Genomic DNA, 23,105 nt, shown 5'->3' on the forward strand with positions numbered 1-23,105 from the left:
ATTTCACTTTATAATTATTAGTCTAGACATAAAAAAGATGTACAAATGCTCATAAGACCAAAATCTTCTAAGTCAAAATACCAAATGATACAGAAGGCTAAAAATAGAAACAAAAATGTCTTGTAAAAAAATACAGACCATACAAAACACATACATAGCCTTAAAAATGAAAGAGTTTCCTATGCAGTTCTAAAGAAAGCTATTTCTGATATTCTACTGGTACCCAGTATAGCATGTCTTTACAAGAAATAATGATGTGTGAATTGAGCACTCAAAAACTGCCAAACAACAGCAGTGTTGAGCGATAGAAGCCAGCATTCAAAGATGAGCAATCAATTCTTGTAATATACACAGATCATAATCATACGCAAAATAAAAGGCAAATTAATAAATGACTGTAACAAAGATAAGGTAGGAGACAGTGGCACAGTAAGCTTGTTGATTTAGCTACTGAGTGCTTCCTAAAATTCAAGTTCCTTACAAGACTGCTTCAGAATTCTCTCACATCCAGCCAACCAATCAAAATTCAGTATCTGTTTCAGAAAGGTTCTGCTGGCATAGTGAGACAGGTTTTTTCTTCACTGTACTTCATGTACTTTGCATACATGTAAAAGCTATGTATTATTTATTTTTAAGTATTTCAATTACTTTGTACAGCCCTGAGCTAATATCCATGCCAATCCTCCTCTTTTTGCTGAGGAAGACTGGCCCTGGGCTAACATCCACGCCCATCTTCCTCCACTTTATATGGGACGCCGCCACAGCATGGCTTGCTAAGCAGTGCGTCGGTGCGCGCCCGGGATCCGAACCGGCGAACCCTGGGCCGCCGCAGAGGAGCGCGTGCACCCAACCACTTGCGCCACCGGGCCAGCCCCCTAGAGCAACTGTTTTATTATATTACAACACTAAACTCCTTATTCATTCAAACACTGATCGGCTAGGTGTGAGAGTGAAGTGACGAAATCACATAAATGAGTAAAGTTCTAATGTATTATATCTACACACTGCACTTGATACACACATTTATACTCATTTTCATAAAGGAATACCTTCTTTCCCATTTCCTTGAATTACATGGTTTTCTTGGTGTTTTTTTCTCACATTTGACAAAGAAGAATATAAGAAGAATTTTATATTCCTCATATTTCTTCTATGAGGGGAAAGAAAACAGTTAATAAACACACCAGGAAGCAGGGAGAACACACATTCTGGCTTACCTGGTGGGACAGCCAGCTTTATGTCTATTATGCAGATGTAATTATTAAGCGAGACTCCTCACTCTTGAAAATATCCTGGTTTGATAATAATTAGACCAGAAGTAGGCCACTGTTTTCATTTCTATGTGATTTTTTTAAATTGAGATACAATTCACATATGCCATAAAACTCACCTTTTTAAAGTCTACAATTCAGTGATTTTCTTACTATATTCACAAAGTTGTACAACCGTCCCCACTATCTAATTCTAGAACATTTTCATCATCCCAAAAAGAAACTCAATGCCCATTAGCAATCATTCTCCATTCCTCCCTCTCCCCAATTCCTGGCAATTACTAATCTACTTTCTGTCTCTATGGATTTGCCTATTCAGGACATTTCATATAAATGGAATCATACAATACGCAGCCTTTTGTGTCTGGCTTCTTTCACTCAGCATAATGTTTTCAAGGTTCATCTGTGTTAAATATTATCAGTACTTCATTCCTTTTCTGGCCGAATAATATTGTATTTTATGGCTATACCACATTTTGTTTATCTGTTCAACAGTTGATGAAAATGCGGGTTGTTTCCATTCTTTATTATGAATAATGCTGCTATGAACAATGGTGCACAGGTTTTTGTGTGGACACGTCTTAAATTCTCTTGGGTATATAGCTAGGAGTAGAATTGCTAGTGGTAACTCTATGTTTAACTTTTTGAAAAACTGCCAGACTGTTTTCCAAGGCATCTGAACCACTTTACATTCCCACCAGCAACATATAAGGGTTCTAATTTCTACACATCCTCACTAACACTTGTTCCTGTCTGTCTTTTTTATTACAACCATCCTAGTGGTTGTGAAGCGATATCTCATTATGGTAATGATTTGCATTTCCCTAACAAGTAATGATATAAAGCATTTTTTCATAGGCCTATTGGCCATTCATTCATCTATCTTCTTTGGAGAAACGTCTACTCAAATCCTTTTGTAATTTGGGTTATTTGTTTTTTCACTGTTAAGTTGTAAGGGTTCTTTATATATTCTGGATTCTAGACCCTTATCAGATATATGATTTGCAAACATATTCTCCATTCAGCAGGCTGTTTTTTCATTGTCTTGATAGTCTCCCCAGAAGCACAAAAGTTTTTAATTTTGATGAAGACCAATATATCTACTTTTTCTTTGATTGCTTGTGTTTTTGGTGTCATATCTAAGAAACCACGGCCTAATTCAAGGTCATAAAGATTTAAGCCTATATAGTTTTACCTCATACATTTAAGTCTCTGATCCATTTTGAGGCAATTTTTGTATATAGTGTAAAGTAAGGAACCAACTTTGTTCTTTTACATGTGGATAATCTAGGTGTCCCAGCACCTCTTGTTAAAAAAGGCTATTTTTTCCCCAGTGAATGGTCTTGGCACTCTTGTCAAAAGTCAATTGACCATAAATGTATGGATTTATTTCTGGGCTCTCAATTCTACTCCTTTGATCTATAATGTTTATTCCTATGCCAGTACCACACTGTCTTGATTACTGTAGCTTTGTAGTAAGTTCTAAGACCAGGAAATGGGAGTCCTCCAACTTTATTGTTTTTAAAGATTTTCTTTGGCTATTCTAGGTTTCACGAATTTCCATGTGAATTTTAGGATCAGTTTGTCAATTTCTGCATAAAAAGCCAACTAAGATTTGATATGGATTGCGCTGAATCTGTATGCAGAGTACGGCAATCTCAATAATATTGAGTCTTCCAATCCATAAGCATAGTATGTCTTTGCATTTATTTAGGTCTTCTTTAACTTTTTTCAATAGTGTTTTGTAGTTTTCAGTGTACAGGTGTTGCAATTCTTTTGTTAAATTTATTTCTAAGTATTTTATTCTTTTGATGCTATTATAAATGCAACTGTCTTCCTAATTTCATTTACAGATTTCACTGCTAGCATTCTGTATGATTCTCGATTCCAAAAACCTTCAATGTTACAAAAAAAAAAGTAATTAGAACAGCTGACTGCACTTAAGGATGAATGCTCTGGGTCCTCTAATCATTATCTACCAGAAGGGGAAAAAAATTGATCTAAACAAGCAAGAAACCCTACTGGCTATCCACTTTGCTAAAAGATCTCCTTGAAAAATCAGAATCAAGCAATGCCAAATAATTTTAAACCCAATTTCAGTACTGGACTCTGCAACTACATTATACACACACAAATGATGCCCTATATTCCCTTATAAAATATACAAACAAAAAACCACTCACACTGTATATTCTCTTTGTCAGACAAACTTGAGGGAAACTAGTTTATTGTAATTTGTAATACAATCAGAGGTTCTTTGCCCTTAGAGAGTTATCTTCAGTTACTGTTAATAGAAGAACATTTTTCTCTGTTTCCTCTAAAGTAGGATGTTTTCATTACTGTTTACAAACAATTAAATCCAGGCAGAAATTCAAATTCTAAATTAATATAAGACTATCATTAAACTACTGTTTAATGGAAAACGACTAAAGCATTCCATTTCAGCCAGAACTGTACATGCTGTAGCTAATTACATACTTTTAAAATACAATGATATATTGTATGAACACGATGGCTATTAGTCACTATTTAAAGAAACGATTCAAGAAGGGAAAAGAAACTTTACTTTGAATATAAAGCTCATACACTTATGGTCACTACCTGAAAATGCAATTTTGCTGTATATAACTTTCATAAAGGCAGAACATGCCCTACAAACATTCACATTTAATTTTATAACGTTCTGACTTATATTAGGTTGTTATAAATCTTAGGTAAAATTCAAAAACACTAATATCTGATTCAAGAAATAAGATCAATAAAAGGACAAAAATACAGATAGCACTGAGAAAATAATCCCTTGCTGACTAGAAAAGGGACTGCTTAAAGAATTCTGAAGGTATCATGACATATATCCTGGCCTGCAATACAATTCAAATGTTATAAATCTATCAAAAGGAAGGCAAGAAATCATTATGACTCAAGGCCACTAGGAACAATGGTGGAGGTTGTACCCTGCATGTGGGCGTGGGGCCAAGACAAAGCAAGTCGGGACTGAAATCCAGTTTCTTCTCCACTCTCAAAGCCCTGAACCATAGCAGAGGGCAGCATACACCTAAAATTGGAAGAAGAGCCTTTTTCTAACTTTACAAAGGCTAGCTGTGGCCTGGCTATGACACCTCCAAACAACTACTTGTTAGAAAAGTTGGGACAACTGAAATATTGAATATTGGTGCCTTTGCCTGAAATCATAACACCAAAATATCACTTCTTACTATATGTTTATTTCAAATGTTTCCAGCAAAATTGTCAATACAGCAAAACATAAATAGGTTGAAGAGGGGAGAAGACAGCTAAAAAGTGGTTTAAATACAGTATCTTTCTATCTTAATTTGGATTTCTCTGATTTAATAACAGGTTACATATTTTTGTATGCTTCAATCTATGTTTTCAGAGTAAAAACATTTTAAAGGTGAATGCTAAAATAATAGAGAAGAAGCTTAGGGAAAAAATGTTAAGAGTCTACTCCTATCACACTCTATTCCTATTAGAGATATATAGGTCTTGTTTTACACAACGTATAATACAGTGCTAAAAATTATGTATCAGTCACAAATACTGGTCAGTAAAGCATCTTAAATTTGCTACTGAAATTAACTGAATATGATAGAAACTGGGAGTAATTTTTTTTAATGTCAATATCACTCCCTTCATTTAATTGTACAGAGAGTTCCAACTTTTTTAAAATTGTGCTTCCTTAAAGCAAGACGTACTACTACTTAAAAATGATATAAATAATTAATCATGATAAATAACCCAAACTACTGACTAAAACAACATTATACTTCAAAATTTTTATCAGAATGAACCGTCTACAAAATTTATATTTTATTTCTAGATATACCAATGAATTGTCATGTGATTTTCAGTGACTCACTTCTTCCCTACCTCAATCAGTTCTACAAAGTGGAGCAAGAATATAGCTCAAGCTCTTACAGAAAATTATGAGGATATAACCAAGGGGCACCTTGGGCTTCTTAGAGATAAGCACAATATTATTAAAGTCATTATTAGAAAGGAGACTTTGTAAACTGTCCTTATTAAGACTAAAGCCCATCCATACATGACTTTCCATTCTCAGATTAATTACACCTACATAAGAACAATGTCCTGTCTTCACACAAACACACAAGAGAAACAAAGGACACAGCAAGGCAAGGTGTGGAAATGAAAATGAGATTCTAGTCCTCTACCACCAATTCACAATATTAACACTCCCTCATTTGTAAAATGCAGATACTTATACTTATTCCAAATACTTTTCAGGTTGTCATAATGACTTCTGGAAAAAATCCTTTGCCAGCATCAAGATGAATTATCATTACTAGAAACCATCTCGATTCTCTAAATTACGATTCAAATACTAAATATATTAAAAACTGTGACCTTCATATCACCCAAATCAAATCTGTATATAGATGCTGCTCTAACTTTATCTATATTTATAAAAATAAACATGATTTGGGGTATACCATTATGCTGAGAAAAAGAAGGTTTCTAAATGAGTGTGGAAAGGAGTATAAAAACGTGGGCAGGCATGCAATGGAATTAGGAATTGGTATATTTGGTGTTAACATATAATATGTACAAACATAAAATGTATAGATTTTACCTCTTTTATTTTCACATGTTTTGATTTTACTCTACGTAAATGGAATCACAATCTATGCATTCTTCTGTTTCTGGCTTCTTTTAAGAAACATACTTGTGATTTTCACCTGTATAGTGTATGTGTAGCTGTATTTCATCCATTTTTACTGCTGTAAAGTATTGCATTATATGAATATACTAATATTTTATTTACTGTCAACTGTTGATGAACAATGTACTGAATTTGAAGCTACTACAAATACTGCTGCTACCAATGTTATTAACACATCTCTTAGTACACATATTCATGCATTACTCTCATGGGTACACCCATGGAAGGAAAATACTCAGTCACAGGGTATGCAAATATCAAACTGTTTCCTAAAGTGGCTATAATAACATACATTCTTACCAGCAGTGCTTACTGAGTTCCCATAACTTAACATCCTCTCCAAAATTTGTACTGTCAATCTCTTTTTTAATTTTAGCCACTCTACTGGCTTATGATGGAGCCTCCTTGCAGTTTTAATTTATATTTCTCAGATTACTACTGAGGTTAAGCCCTTTTTTCACATAGGTCTTGAATTTGAATTTCTTTTATGATGTGCCTTTTCATGACTCTTACCCATTTTTCTATTGGATTGTTTGTCTCTGTCACATTGATTTGTAGAAGTGCTTTGAATATTCTGACATATGCCTTTTGTCCGTTATATGTATTGCAAATATGTTCTTTCACTCTGGCTTGCCTCTCTATTCTCCTAATCATGACTTTGCATGAACAAAATTTCTCAATTTTAACGTAATCAAATTTATCAATTGTTTCATTTATATTAGCCGTTTTTATTTCTTTTTAAGAAATATTTGCCTGTCAGAAGATCATGAACATGTTCTCCTTATATTAGCTTCTAAGGTTTTATAGTTTTGCCTTACATGTTGAGATGTACAAACCAATCTTAAATTGATTTTTGCATACGGTATGGAGTATGAGGCATTTTCTTCTGTACAGATCCAACTGTTCCAGGATCATTCACTGAATAATTCTTTCCCTCCTACTTTATAGTGTCCATTTTATCATAAAGCAAGTATCCAGGTATGCACTGACCCTCTTGACCAGGCTCTTTATTTCTTTTGTTTATCCTTGTGGCATTATTTCATGGAAGTAATTACTGGAGATTTAGTAGAGAAAGTCCTTCCACTTGGATCTTCTCTTTTAAGATTACCTAGGTTATTCTTAGGCCACAAAATTTCCTTTAAAACAAAAAACAAAACCAGACAAACAAAATTTTTATAATATTGATTTGAATTACTTTGAATTGAGACTAATCCTCAAAAGGGCACAGATTATAACCCTCAGAAGAGTATAACCTTAATAAGCAACTAAATTAAGTCTACAATAAAGGTTGCTCTAAACCAACACTGACAAAGCTTTTTAAAAAGCCTCAAAAGGATTCAGCTGATATCAAGTAACTTACATGTGTTCAAAAACAAAGCTCAACATTTATTAAAAAAACACAAAAAACTTCTTCACCCAAGAATGTCAAACCACAATGTCCAGCACCCAAAAAAAAATTATAGGGAGTAAAAAGAAGCAGGAAAATGCAGCCCATAAGAAGAAAAGTCACTCAATATAAAGAGATCCAGAAATGATAAAGTTAATGGAATTAACAGATGAGGGCATTAAAACAACAATTATAAATAAGCTCTGTATGTTAGAAAAGGTAAAGGAAAATATGAACAGGAAGAGGAAAGAAAGAGAAGAAATAAAACATCCAGAGATGAAAAATAATTATCAGAAATAAAAAACACAGTGGATGGGATTAAGAACAGATTATATATTGCAGAAGAAAAGACCAGTGAACCTGGAGACATGACAATATTAACCATTCAAACAAAGCAGAAAGAAAAAAAGATGAAAAAACAGTGTTAAGCGACAAGACAGAAAATGTCAAATGTATAACTGGAATTCCACCCTCTCCTCCCTAAAAAAACCTGGGGTAAGTGGAATATTTGAAGAAATACTGGCCAATATGTTTCCAAATTTAGTTTTAAAAAAAAAACAACTCAAAAAGGCTAAGCAGAGTTTTCTCAAAGAAAACCATATTAAGGCACATCATAATCAAATGACTAAAACACAGTCACTGAAAAAGTCTTAAGAGCAGTCAAAGAAAATCGAAAATGTACATATGGGGGAACAAAATAAGAATAACAGCAGACCTTTTGTCAGAAACTATGCAAGCTATTTCAGAAACCATTTCACAGCATATTACCAGAGATAAAGAGAAACATTTCAAGATAGAGGACCCAATCCATCAAGAAGACATAAAAAAACTAAATATGCATGTACCTAATAAGAGAGCTTCAAATACTTGAACCAAGAAGTGAAAGGAGAAACAAACAAATCCACAATTAAAGTTGAAGATTTCCAGACACCTCTCTCTGCAATTACCAGAACAACAGAAAATCAGAAGGGATAAATCTTGAAGAACACTATCAACCAATTTGACCTAATTAACATTTTTAGAAAGCTCCACTCAACAGCAGAATATACATTCTTCTTAGGTGCACACAAAACATTCACTAACACAAACAACATTATGTACTTTATAATAAATACACAAAGTATGTTCTTGGACCACAACAGAATTAAATTAGAAACCTACTAGAGAAAGATATCTGGAAAATTAACTAAATATTTGGAAATTAAATAGGTCAAAAAAAATCACAAAGGAATTTAAAAATTCTTTGAATTTCATGTAAATTAACACACAGCATAATAAACTTAGTAGGCTACAGATAGAGGAAAATTTAAAATATCAAGTGCTCCTTTAGAAAAAGGAGGGTCTCTAATATCAGAATAAAAGAGAGGATATCACTATAGATCCTTCAAACATTAAAAGAATAAGGGAATATAATACGCAACTTCAAGCCGATAAATTAGACAACTTACATAAAATGGACAAATTCCTTGAAAGACACAAACAACTAAAGCTATTCAAAAAGTATTAATCAGAATAGCCCAATATCAATCAAAGAAATTGAATTTATTGTTTAAAACCATCTCACAAAGAAACACCAAGACCAGAGGTCTCCACTGGTGAATTCTACCAAACACTTAAAGAAGAAATAACATCAATTGTAAAGAAACTTTTCCAGAAGAGGAAATCTTTCAAATTCACTCTATTATCCTGATACAAAAACCAGACAAAGACATCATAAAATAAATAAACTACAGACCAATGTCTACTATGAACACAGATGAAAAAAATGTTAACTAAATTTTAGCAAATGAATCCAGCAATATATAACAAGTGTAACACATCATGACCGAATGGGGATTATCTCAGAAATGCATGATTCAACGTTCAAAAATCAACCAATGTAACTGACTATATTAACAGACAAAAAGAGAAAAAAAATCATGTGATCATCTCAACAGATGCAGAAAAAGCATTCGATAAAAACTCAATACCCATTCATGATAAGAAAAAAAAACTCTCAGTAAGCTACTAATAGAAGGGAACTTCCTCAATCTGATAAAGGGTATCTATGAGAAACCTATAGCTAACATCATACTAAATGGCAAAGACTGAATGTTTTCAACCTAAGAATGGGAGTAAGGCAAGGATGTCAGTTCACCACTTCTATTCAACATTGCACTGAGACTACTACTAGGCAGTGCAACAAAGCAAGCAAAAAAAATAAAAGGTATAAAATTTGAAAAAGAGGAAGTAAAACAATCTTTGTTCACAGACAAGATGACAGTCTACACAGAACGTTTGAAGGACTCTACTAAAATGACACTAGAACCAATAATGAGTGTAGCAGAATCACAAATCACAAAGTTTTATTCAAAAATACATTTCTATATACTAACAACAAACAATTGGAAATGGACTTTCTTTAAATTTCCACTTACAATAACATAAAAATATAAAATAGAGATCAATTTAACGAAATATGTATAATACATTCACACTGAAAACTACAAAACACTGCTGAGAAAAACTGAAGACAACTTAAATGGAGATACCAAGTTCATGCATCAGAAGACTAAACATCATTAAGAAGGTCAATTCTCCCCAAATTGTATATGTACAGAAGATTTATATTTAAAAATGTGAATTAAATTTCATTACTTTCATCCTTTCTGTACATATACAAGTCCGGACTGAAGGATACTCTGCTTCAATTGGAAAAGCAATTCCATTTTCTCCTAGTTCCCCAAACTGAAGGATATCATAAATGAGCTGTTCTTCAATCAAGGTTTAAAAAGAAAAATATATAGTCATGAGAAACTGATCTCAGAACAAAGTATTTTAACAAAGAACTCATTTCGTAAATTCATAAAAGTAAGTTCTTCCTATCATTTAACTACTCAAGGAAAAATTTAGACCTTATGTTAAACAGCAAAACTATTCTTCAAATGACAAGAACAACAAAAAATGTCTTAAATACCTTTCCCAAGTTTTTTATTGACATAATCATCAGGCTTGATCAATGATATCTAATACTTAAAATGTTAATGTTATCTTATTATAACACACCAAAAACTATCCCCTACTAGTTTTTCAAATTTACATTATTTTAAAATATTCTGGTATTAATATAATTCATTTCTTTCCCATTTTGAACAGAAGGTGGAATTCAGACAAGGCTTCACTCCTGAAAACTTCTGAGGAGGACTATACATTTTACTGACATATTGGAACCATTAACCTAGGCCAATGAAAATTTTTAAATCAAAATAGCCTACCCTAGGGCTTTGCAAATACGGACCTATGATTTAAGGCAATAAATTCAAAGTCACAAAAAAAGTCCACATTTTTAAAGATCTCTTAAATTGGCTTTTTTTCTTTGATCCTTCCCTCCTTTCAAAAAATATAGCTTCATTTTTCCACTTTGTCTTTCATTTGAAATCTTCCCTCAGTTTACGTAACCCACGTCCTCAAACCCTCCCTTCCTCCTACTTGTCACAGTAAATATGGACTACCTACTTCAGATTTTTTTTCTTCTTTTTTTAAAATAAGGATAATTGATATGGAAGATGGAAGTAGGAAAGATGAAAAAGTTTGGAATTATCTTAGCAGTGACGGAAAAAATATATGAGAAACCGTTACTATTCAATACTATGTACTTCAACTGGATTTTACAAATTTCCTTAATTAATCTACATTAATCCCCAAATAAACTCCAATGACTGCCATTCAATCCCACAAGATATTCTAATTTTTTATAAAACATTTCCATCATGTTTACTTACTTTATAACATAGAAAAAGGAAAAATGTCTTACTAAAATGATGTATCAGCAAAAAGTGCACTTAGATATGATTCAGAAAATTCTTCTTTGTTCCTTTTTCACAAAATGCAATTCCTTAATAAAGAAAAAAATAAGAGAAAGATTAGTAATTGTTCTTAACTCCAAAACTGAATTAAATACACATTTCATTATTACAAATTCCAAAACTCAACACTATGCCTGGCAGACAGCTCCACAAATACTTGCTGAATAACAAAAACAAGTTTTTAAAAGTCAGTTGTTTTATTTGGCTTAAATTAAAAATATAATGTTAGCCAACTGAGGATTTCTAATGTCACTAATCTATTTTTTCAGGAAGTATTACTTAAATGTTCAGTAAGATTCTATGCACTCCAAGATTGACAAATTGGTTTCCTAGGTCCCATTTTCCTATCCTCTGTATCATATGATATGCTTTATACTTACCTGGCACATATGGCCTACTGAATTTACATTTTGACAAAACAGTTGAAAATGTTCATTGTATTATGTTCACATTTAGAAAAGAAAATTGTTAATGGGTCACTGATTTGTATTGCCATAAAATGTTTGTATTCAAATACCATGTGTATACTTGTAGCTTTCACTATCTTTTAAAAGGAACAGTGAAATGAAAATAATGAACATAAAATGGCAAAAACGAATATAAAACTGATCAATGTCAATAATTCACATTAATACAGGAACACTGGTGAATATTAACCAATGGGTTGGTACGTAAAGAATAATTCAGTCCTGCTACATTTTTGCTTGGAAATAGTAGCAAGACATTTAGGTAGAAAACAGCAAGATGGTAAAAGCCACCCCTCTCCTCACCCCAATTAGCCGAGATCAATTATGATGCTAATCCAATAATTTAGAATTGCATAACTGGGTAATTCTACCAAACCCCAAGTAAATCTGCTTCATCAAATGAAAGTGGTAATTTCTCCACAGAAACATCAGTCTTTTGAATCTGATTCAGCAATGTTAATTATTGTGATACTGTAATTTTGTTTCTATTTGAAATGAACACCTCCCCTAGAGGGGGGAAAACACCCACAAACTGCCAAATATTCTTTTTATGTTGACTAATTACGTATTAAAAGCTTGAACTTTAAAACACACATACACAAATAAGCCTTTTTTTGCAAAGTTAAAAGGAGCTTGCTTTAAAAAGCCAATGTCAGCTTTTAATCTGAAATTATACTAATTATATAACTAATTATATATATAATATATATAAGTAATTATATATATATTATATATATATATATAACTAATTATACTGAAATGCAGAAAAGAAAAAAGCTCCTCAAATATACTTGCATTACCAACTTCTAAAATTCAATAATTCAAAGTGAACTATTTTTCATTGGTCCTGGATCTAAACAAAACTATTTTAAAATATATTTCAACACCAGCTTTGTGTAAGTGTCACAGTAGGAATTAAAGTTTAGCATTTTGACTAATGGTAAATAACTGATTAAACACAAATTTGATAGTTACATATCATGGTACATATTCTTATATCAAAATTCATTCTTCAATTCTATAAATCACCTGTTATTGACAACTTGTGTTCTGTATATAGTTCTCAGTTTCTAAAAGGCAATATTCTAAAAAATCAAGTTTTTATAGTTCTTTTATAACAATCTATAATGAAACATACGCTCATCTTCAAAAAATAAAACCCAAACTAAAATGTTAGTGCTGCAGCCAGTTATCACTAAATTTCATATACTGAAACCTCCAAATCCCATGGCTTCTGTTCGGGCAAGAGCTAGACAACCTGTACCGCTAATTGCTCTCCCTCTTAAACTTGGTGCCAACCAACCTCCCAGCTTCCTCTACTTCTAATTAACCTACATTGTTGTTAACCGGGACTACAAGCCATTGCCCAAACTGTCAAACTCTGTAACTTTGTTCACATTTTTACCCCTGCCTGGAAACCACCTTTCCCCTCGTCTCTTATCTGGATCAAATGTCCAGTTCAATGACACCTTCTGTGAGGGCATCCTCAGGACACCATTACCATCACCATCACTCCCAGGGGGCAAAATTATTATATGTAGTTAGTTATGTAAGTATGAGTCTCTTCTATTATACTATATCCTTTCTTAAGAGAAGGAACTTGGTGCTTTGTTCATTTTTATATCCCCAATATCTACTCAATATCTGTCACACAATTCAATATAATCCATTTAGAAAATATTTACCCTGCATCAAATTTTTCCAGATGCTTTTCTAGGTGATGGGGATAAATTCGTGTCTCTACCCCTGACTTCATGGAGCTTACATTCTAGTGGAGGAGACCTACAATACACAGTGAAAGAGGAACGTGTAATATATATGGCAGGTTAGTGGAAAGTCCTTAATGAGAAAAATAATAAAGCAGGGAAGGAAGTACTGTCATAGGGAGAGGATTAAAATTTGAGAAAAAGTATGCAGGGAAGACCTAATGTAATAACAATAACAAGAAAAGGTGCAACAGCAGCAGGAACATTTGAGTATTTACCATATGCTAATCAGCATCCTAATTGCTTTACACGTATTAACTGTCATAAAGCAAACAATAACCTCACTATTATCCTCCAGAGGAAACTGAAATACTAAGAAGCAACTTGCCAAGGTCACACAGCTAAATTAGTGAAGTGGTTAAGTTCGGATTAGAACCCAACATGCTTTTAACAGCTATGCATAACCACAGTTCAGTTAATACTTTTGTTGAATGAATTAAATAAGTGAAAAAAATAAATGCATACTATAGCAATAGATTCAAAAGACAGCAAAGTAAATCTCAATCCAGAGGACTGATACATTCGAGCAGCTTCAGATATACACTGCACATCAATACCTATATATGACAGATACTCTAACAAATAACAGGTAGGTGCCTACTGTGAACAAAAATGGTAAACACTGATAATTTCTCAATCACTTTTAAAATATATTTTAAGTTTGTATATGACAATTACCAGAACTAAAAATTATACAAGACAATATCACAAAAATCATATGGATAAGTCATTTAAAAAAAAACTTTTAAAGGTACTCTGAAAGAAATGAGACCCTTGAAGGCAGTATCATTTCAACAATCGTTAAATGCTGAATATCACATTTTATCCTTGGGGCACAAGTTACCGTCAACTTCCAATGTTCCATATTAACAAGAAGGGTTAAACGAAATGACTGAGGTTCAAACTCCTCTCTTCAAATGATATCTTACATTCTTTTTTTCCATGCTTTATCAAGCAATTAGACAACACCTAATACCTAACCTAACACCTAATATCATCAGTTGATGATACCTGAAGACCTAAATGACCCAAAATAAATAATTTGCTCCCTAACTCCTATCTCTCACTATATTAGCTTGTTAAGTTCCTAATCAGTGAATGCCAATAAACTAGAAAGCAAAGTGAAACCAAAGTGCTGCTGACATGATATTAACATCCCTAGTTTCAAATCCTAAGGGCCTAGAAACCTAAGCATCTCCTCAAATCTTGATAAAAAACTCAATACAATTATGAAGGACATTACTACTGTTTGCAAATTATCAAAATTTCACTGGATATCTCTGCCCTTAGCATAATGCAGTGTCAAAGGAAAGAGGTTTCTACATGAAAACAAACAGCTTTTTAAAGTCAAGCCAGATTAAGACAAAAATGAAAAATGCAAAAAGAAGGAAAGAATAGTCTATAAACACAATAAAAATCTGAGCATATTTGCTCAATTATGAATTTCATTTTATAATCACAACTTAGGTTTAGTGGCAACGGTGTTTTTAATTCAAATGATGGTCAGTTTTCATACATGGGCATCCAACTACTCATGCCTTAAAAAGATTTTTGCTATCAGTCATGATGTAGTAATTAGTACCATGCTCTCCCACCGAACTCAACTAGAAAACTAACAGATATATAAAACTGTAGTTTTAAAACATTGGCCAACAAACAGCTGAGCACTGTGATATCTGAGAGAAGAGAAAGTGCTCCCTGTAAATGCCTGGATGCAGAGTCAGGAGGGCAGTGCAGGAATAGGAAACCAAGCAGAATGGTGGGCTCAGTGAGTAGAAGAGACAGAGGCTGAAATTTAGGGAGGCTGAAGTAGCAGGAATTTGGGAGGCAGAGTAGCAGAGAGGATGGAGCTCAAGAAGAGGAAGCGCTCCTTAAATCTGCAGAGAGGTTTCTAGGGCAGCTCTGCCCAAAAGAAAGATAACATGAGCCTAAAATGTAATTTAAAATTTTATGGTAACCACATACTAAATGAAACAGGAGAAACTAATTTTAACATAATTCATTTAACTCAATATGCTCAAAATATTATCATTTCAGGATATAATATAAAAAACTGAGATATCTTACATTCTTTTTTTCCGTAAGTTCCTGAAATTCAGTGTTTTACACTTACAGTATATTTAAATTCTAACTAGCCACAATTCAAGCTCTCAATGGCCACAGGTGGCTAACTGGTACCATACTTGACAATGCAGTTTTTTGCTGAATATAAAGCTGTGCATGAGTAAAGTGAAACTCTACAAGGCCAGGCAAAGAACAATAACCAGAAAGCCACAGGCTCAAAAGTTCCTAGAGATTACAGAAGACCAGAGGATGTTCAAATTCTGACCAGAGGAAAGAAAGATCTCATTGAAACCTGGGGCAATCAGTAGAAACTGAAGCAGAATCACCCCTTAGTAGCAGTGCTAAACTAATCGTAGAGTAAAGGCTACACTAAACCTGCCAGAACAAATTTTAAAAACAAACCTTAAATGGTTCAAATAGATCCACAAGAAATGTAACAGCCTGCCAAAACAGAATTAAAATCTCTTGAGCGGAATCAACAAAATCCAGACAACAGTGTGATGAATGTCCATGAGTCAATCAAAACTTACTAAACATAAGAAAATGAAGAAATGTGTGACCCAACTAGGGGGAAACTCTGACAAAAGAAACAGATGCAAAAACAAGAGAAATGATATCTTTAAAGACATCAACTTTAAAATATGATAAACATGTTAAAGAATTTAAAGAAAAACAGGAACAAAAAAATATTCTGAAAAGATTTAAATGATTTTCTAAAGATGAAAACTGTAGTACTTCAAATAAAAAATCAACTGGATAAGTGATGTCGGCGTCATGGCAGAGTGAGCTTTCCCGTACACTCTTCCCCCAATAAGATACAACAAAAGGAACAGTCACAGACCAACAACGGAATCCTAGACAGTGAAAAGCAAGATCGGAAAGATCCACACTGCCACACATCTGAGAGTGGAAGGTGCTGGGCCCCAGAGGAAGTGGGGAGAGGTAAGGAGAACTCCTCTCCCTCCCCATCAGATCAGTGATCCCGGTACCCGCAGCTCCCAGAGATGGGGGAGGGGCAGCCCTCTGCGGGGAAACTGTAGCTCTTCGGGCTTTCTCAGCCAGTGGGAAATTCCCACACAGACAACTCAGAACTGTTACAGGGTACCATCAACATCAGAGCACCCCAGAGAGTGGATAACAAGGGGCAAATGAGAAGCCCCCCACACCAGGGACCCAGCGGGCAAAAGAGAGAGCCACCTCCCTCCCCGCAAACTGGACCCTGCAGCTCAGCTGACCAGACCAGACCAAGCAACCAGAGGATCACAGTGAACAGCCACAGCAGAGTGTAGGGGGCTCAGATTACACAGCCCTTTACCCCCACACAGTGGTGGCGGGTGGAAATTGCAACCAAATATTTCCAGGATGAGGAAAAACAAAGCCAATACAGGAACCACAATGCCAAGGTACATGAAATCACCAGACCAGAAACCAACCCTGAAGACACAGAAATCCATAACCTAAATGACAGAGATTTCAAAATAGCTATCATAAAAACACTCAACGAAATACAAGACAACACAAACAATTCAATGAGATTAGGAGTTTCTTCACAAGAGATTGAAATCATAAAAAAAACCAATCAGTACTGATGGAGATGAAGAACACAATGGAGAAGATACAGGAGAATCTGGAATCTTTAAAGAACAGAGCTAACAATATGGAGAAAAGAATTAGTATTATAGAGGAGCATACAGATATGCTCCACATGGAAGAGGAGAGAGAACTAAGACTAAAAAGAAATGAAGAAAGTCTCCGAGAAATATCTGACTCTATTAGGAAATGTAACATGAGAATTACAGGTATTCCAGAGGGAGAAGAGAGGGAGAGAGTAACAGAGAGCCTATTCAAGGAAATAATAGCTGAGAATTTCCCAAATCTGAGGAAGGAGCAGGAAATACCGGTAAGCAAAGCCAACAGGTCACCTAAATACTTCAACAGGCAAAGGTCCACTCCACGACATCTAGTGGTAAGGCTGGCCAAAGTCAATGACAAAGAAACAATATTAAGGGCAGCTAGACAAAAACAAAAAATAACGTACAAAGGAACTCCTATCAGGCTCTCAGCGGATTTCTCAACAGAAACTTTACAGGCTAGGAGAGACTGGAATGATATATTCAAAATACTGAAAGACAAAAACTTTCAGCCAAGAATACTCTATCCAGCAAAAATATCCTTCAAATATGATGGAGAAATAGTAACTTTCCCAGATAAACAAAAGCTAAGGGAGTTCATGGCCACGAGATCCCCACTACAAGAAATACTCAAGAAGGCTCTCAGGCCTGAAAAAAAGAAGAGGAAGGGAATACAAAGCTTGGAGCAAGGAGAAAAATAGGTAGACAAACTCAGAAAAATAGTAGATCTTTACCAGAATAGGTTAGCAACCACTTAAATACCAAATCAAAGATCAAAGGAAGGAATTCACCAAAAATAAATTTAACCTCATCACTGGAAACACACACCCACAACACAAGACAGAATAAGGTATAACAAGAACACTTAGAAGGGAAAGAGGAAAGTGATTGAATTTACTTAGTATAAGGAAATAGGAGGCCATCAGATAATGGACTATCTCATACACAAGATTTTTTACACAAACCTCAAGATAACCACTAACCAAATAATCAAAACAAAATCACATATGATAAAGAGAAAACTAGAAGAGTCATAAGACATAACAACCAAACTGAATTGGCAGTCCGAAACAAATGGGACGAGAAACAAAGGAAATGCAAAAGAACCAGAAAATAAGTGACAAAACAGCAACATTAAGCCCTCATATATCAATAATTAACCTAAATTTAAATGGATTGAACTCTCCAATCAAAAGATACAGAGTGGCAAGATGGATTAAAAAGCAAGACCCAACAATAAGCTGCCTCCAGGAAACACATCTCAGCTCTAAAGACAAGCACAGGCATGGAAGACAATACTCCAAGCTAATGGCAAACAAAAGAAAGCAGGTGTTGCCATACTCATATCAGACAAAGTAGACTTCAAGATAAAACCGGTTAAGAGAGACAAAGAAGGGAAAAATATAATGATACAAGGGACACTCCATCAAGAAGACAGATCACTTATAAATATAGATGCACCCAACATAGGAGCACCAATGTACGTAAGGCAACTATTAACAAACCTAAAAGGAAACATTAACAACAACAAAATAATAGTAGGGAATCTTAATACCCTACTTACATCAACAGATAGATCATCCAGACAAAAAGTCAACAAAGAAATAGTAGACTTAAATGAAAAACTGGACAAGATGGACCTAGTAGACATATACAGAGCACTCCATGCAAAAACAGCTTACTACACATTCTCCTCAAGCGCACATGGAACATTCTCAAGGATAGACCATATGGTGGGAAACAAAGCAAGCCTCAATAAATTTAAGAAGATCGAAATCATAACAAGCATCTTTTCAGACCATAATGCTATGAAACTGGAAATCAACCACGAAAAAAAACTGGGAAAGTGACAAAAACCTGGAGATTAAACATGCTACTGAACAACCAATGGATCATTGATGAAGTTAAAGGAGAAATCAAAAACTATCTGGAAACAAACGAAAATGAAAATATGCCATACCAAACCATATGGGACGTAGCAAAAGCAGTCCTGAGAGGGAAACTTATAGCGATACAAGCCCATCTTAACAAACAAGAAAAAGCCCAAATAAGCAACCTTAAATTACACCTAACAGAACTAGAAAAAGAACAAACAAAGCCCAAAGTCAGCAGAAGGAGAGAAATAATAAAAATCAGAGCAGAAATAAATGAAATTGAGACCAAAAAACAGTAGAAAGGACTAATGAAACAAAGAGTTGGTTCTTTGAGAAGATAAACAAAATCGACAAACCCTTAGCCAGGCTTACTAAGAAAAAAAGAGAAAAGGCTCAAGTAAATAAAATTAGAAATGAAAGAGGAGAAATTACAATGGATACCACAGAAATACAGAGGATTATAAGAGAATACTATGAGAAATTATATGCCAACAAATTGGACAATCTAGAAGAAATGGATAAATTCTTAGACTCATACAACCTCCCAAAACTGAACCAAGAAGAAATGGAGAATCTGACTAGACCAATCACAAGTAAAGAGATTGAAATAGTAATCAAAAACCTCCCAAAAAATAAAAGTCCAGGACCAGATGGCTTCTCCGGTGAATTTTACCAAACATTCAAAGATTTAATTCTTCTCAAACTATTCCAAAAAATAGAGGAAGATGGAACACTTCCTAACTCATTCTACAAGGCCAACATCACCCTGATACCAAAGCCAGACAAAGACAATACAAAGAAGGAAAATTACAGGCCAATATCGCTGATGAACATAGATGCAAAAATCCTCAACAAAATATTGGCAAACCAAATACAGCAATACATTAAAAAGATCATATACCATGATCAAGTGGGATTTATACCAGGGACGCAGGGATGGTTCAACATCGGCAAATCAATCAACGTGATACATGACATCAACAAAACAAAGAATAAAAACCACATGGTCATCTCAATAGACGCAGAGAAGGCATGTGACAAGATACAACATCCACTTATGATAAAAACTCTCAACAAAATGGGAATAGAAGGAAAGTACCTCAACACAATAAAGGCTATTTATGACAAACCCACAGCCAACATCATACTCAATAGGAAAAGATTGAAAGCCATTCCTGAGAACAGGAAATGAGGCAGGGCTGCCCACTCTCACCACTCCTGTTCAACACAGTACTGGAGGTTTTGGCCAGAGCAATTAGGCAAGAAAAAGGAATCCAAATAGGTAACGAAGGAGTGAAACTCGCACTATTTGCAGATGACATGATTTTATATATAGAAAACCCTAAAGAATCCGTTGGAAAACTATTAGGAATAATCAACAACTATAGCAAAGTTGCAGCGTACAAAATCAATCTACAAAAATCAGTTGCATCTCTGTATGCTAATAACAAACTAACAGAAAGAGAGCTCAAAAAGATAATACCATGTACAATTGCATCAAAAAGAATAAAATACCTAGGAATAAATCTTACCAAGGAGGTGAAAAACCTATACAATGAGAACTACAAGACATTATTGAAAGAAATCGATGATGACATAAAGAAATGGAAAGACATCCCATGCACGTGGATTAGAAGAATAAGCATAGTTAAAATGTCTATATTACCTAAAGCAATCTACAGATTCAATGCAATCCCAATCAGAACCCCAATGACATTCTTCACGGAAATAGAAAAAAGAATACTAAAATTCATATGGGACAACAAAAGACCCCAAATAGCTAAAGCAATCCTAAGGAAAAAGAACAAAGCAGGAGGCATCACAAGCCCTGACTTCAAAACATACTACAAAGCAACAGTAATCAAAACAGCATGGTACTGGTACAAAAACAGACACACAGATCAATGGAACAGAATTGAAAGCCCAGGAATAAAACCACACATAAACGGACAACTACTTTTCGACAAAGGAGCTAAGAACATACAACGGAGAAAGGACAGTCTCTTCAATAAATGGTGTTGGGAAAACTAGACAGTCACATGCAAAAGAATGACAGTGGACCATCTGCTATCGCCATTCACATAAATTAACTCAAAATGGATCAAAGACCTAAAAGTGAGACCTGAAACTATAAAACTCATAGAAGAAAATATAGGCAACACACTATTTGACATTGGTCATAAAGGAATCTTTTTGGATGACATGCCTACCCAGACTAGGGAAACTAAAGAAAATAAACAAGTGGGACTTTATCAGAATAAAGAGCTTCTACAAGACAAACGAAACCAGAATCAAGATGAACAGACAACACACCAGCTGGGAGAGAATATCTGCAAAGCATACATCTGACAAGGGGTTGATCGCCATAATATATAAAGAACTCACACAACTGAACAACAAAAAAACAAACAACCCGGTCAAAAAATGGGCAGAGGAAATGAACAGACACTTCTCCAAAGAAGATATACAGATGGCCAATAGGCACATGAAAAGATGTTCAACATCATTAATCATCAGGGAAACGCAAATCAAAACATGTGATATCACTTCACGCCCGTTAGAATGGCTATAATCACCAAGACAAAAAACAACAAATGTTGGAGAGGATGTGGAGAAACAGGAACCCTTATACACAGCTGATGGGAATGCAAACTGGTGCCGCCTCTATGGAAAACGGTATGGAGATTCCTCAAAGAATTAAAAACAGAGATGCCCTATGATCCAGCCATCCCACTACTGGGAATCTATCCAACGAACCTGAAATCAACAATCCAAAGAGGCTTATGCACCCCTATGTTCATTGCAGCATTATTCACTATAGCCAAGAAGTGGAAGCAACCTAAGTGTCCCTCGACTGACGACTGGATCAAGAAAATGTGGTATATATATATACAATGGAATACTACTGAGCCATAAGACAAAATCATCCCATTTGCAACAACATGGATGGGCCTGGAAGGTATTATGTTAAGTGAAGTAAGCCAGAAAGAGAAAGACAAACACTGTATGATCTCACTCATATGTGGAATATAAACCAACACATGGACAGAGAAAACTCTATTGTGGTTACCAGGGGCAATGGGGGTGGGGGATCGGGGGTGGGCACAAGGGGTGAAGGGAGACATATATATGGTGATGGACAAACAAAAATATACAACCCAAAATTTCACAATGTTAAAAACCATTAAAAAAAAAATCAACTGGATAGACTTCAGCAACAGATTAAACAGTGCAGGAAAAAAAGATCCATAAATTGAAGATGTAAAAATAGAACGCGAAAAAAGAAACAAAAAACAGAGCATCAAAGACCTGTGAGAATACCAAGAGCAGTCTGAAATTGGTGTAATTGGAGTCCCAGAAGGATGGGGAGACAGAAAAAATATCTGAAGAAATAAGGGCCAAAGAATTTCCAAATTTGAGGAAAACTGAACCCACATATTCAAGAAACTCAATGAACAGAAAATAAGTTAAGCACAAAGAAACCACACCAAGGCATACAATTAATAATCAAACTGCTGAAATCCAGTAACATAGAGAAAATCTTAAAAGCAGCCACAGCGGGAGAAAGATACATTACACCCAGAGCAACCAAGGTAAGAATTACCACAGACTCCTCGTCAAATGTAATGCAAAAGTTTAAAACAAAGGAACAACGCCTTTAAAGTGATAGAAAGAAAAAACCTGTAAACTAAAATCTACATAAAGCAAAAATATTCTTCACAGATGAAGGGGAAATAAAGACATTTTCAGACAAACCAAAGCTGAGAATCTGTCACCAGCAGGCCTGCACTACAAGGAACACTGAAAGAAGTTCTTCAGGAAGAAAAAGGATAGCAGATCTGCACAACAGAGTAAGCCCTAACGTAAACTATGGACTTAGCTAACAACAATGTAACAATATTGGTTCATTAATTGTAACAAATGTACCACATCAATGCAAAATGTTAACAGGGGCCACTGGAGGTGAGGGGGTAGAGAAGAGGAGAGTACATGGGAACTCTGTACTTTCTGTTTAATTTTTCTGTAAACTTGACACTGCTCTAAGAAATAAGTCTATTAATTTAAAAAGAAATAGCAGATAGAAACCTAGTTCTACAC

General features: G+C 34.6%; 1 protein-coding gene across 6 annotated transcripts in view; it reads right to left on the reverse strand.

Moving 5' to 3' along the window:
- Window positions 1-23,105, reverse strand: part of MEF2A (myocyte enhancer factor 2A) — a 174,109-nt gene that overhangs the window by 125,362 nt on the left and 25,642 nt on the right. For 5 of the 6 annotated variants that reach the window (XM_058542340.1, XM_058542346.1, XM_058542342.1 and 2 more), the window contains exon 2: window positions 11,122-11,234. The gene's annotated coding sequence lies outside the window, so the exon portion shown is untranslated. The remainder of the gene's footprint in view (window positions 1-11,121; window positions 11,235-23,105) is intronic. The other variant, XM_058542341.1, reaches the window with a different exon arrangement.

Source organism: Diceros bicornis, chromosome 5, assembly GCF_020826845.1.
Source record: "Diceros bicornis minor isolate mBicDic1 chromosome 5, mDicBic1.mat.cur, whole genome shotgun sequence".
In the NCBI taxonomy this organism is placed as follows: Eukaryota; Metazoa; Chordata; class Mammalia; order Perissodactyla; family Rhinocerotidae; genus Diceros; species Diceros bicornis.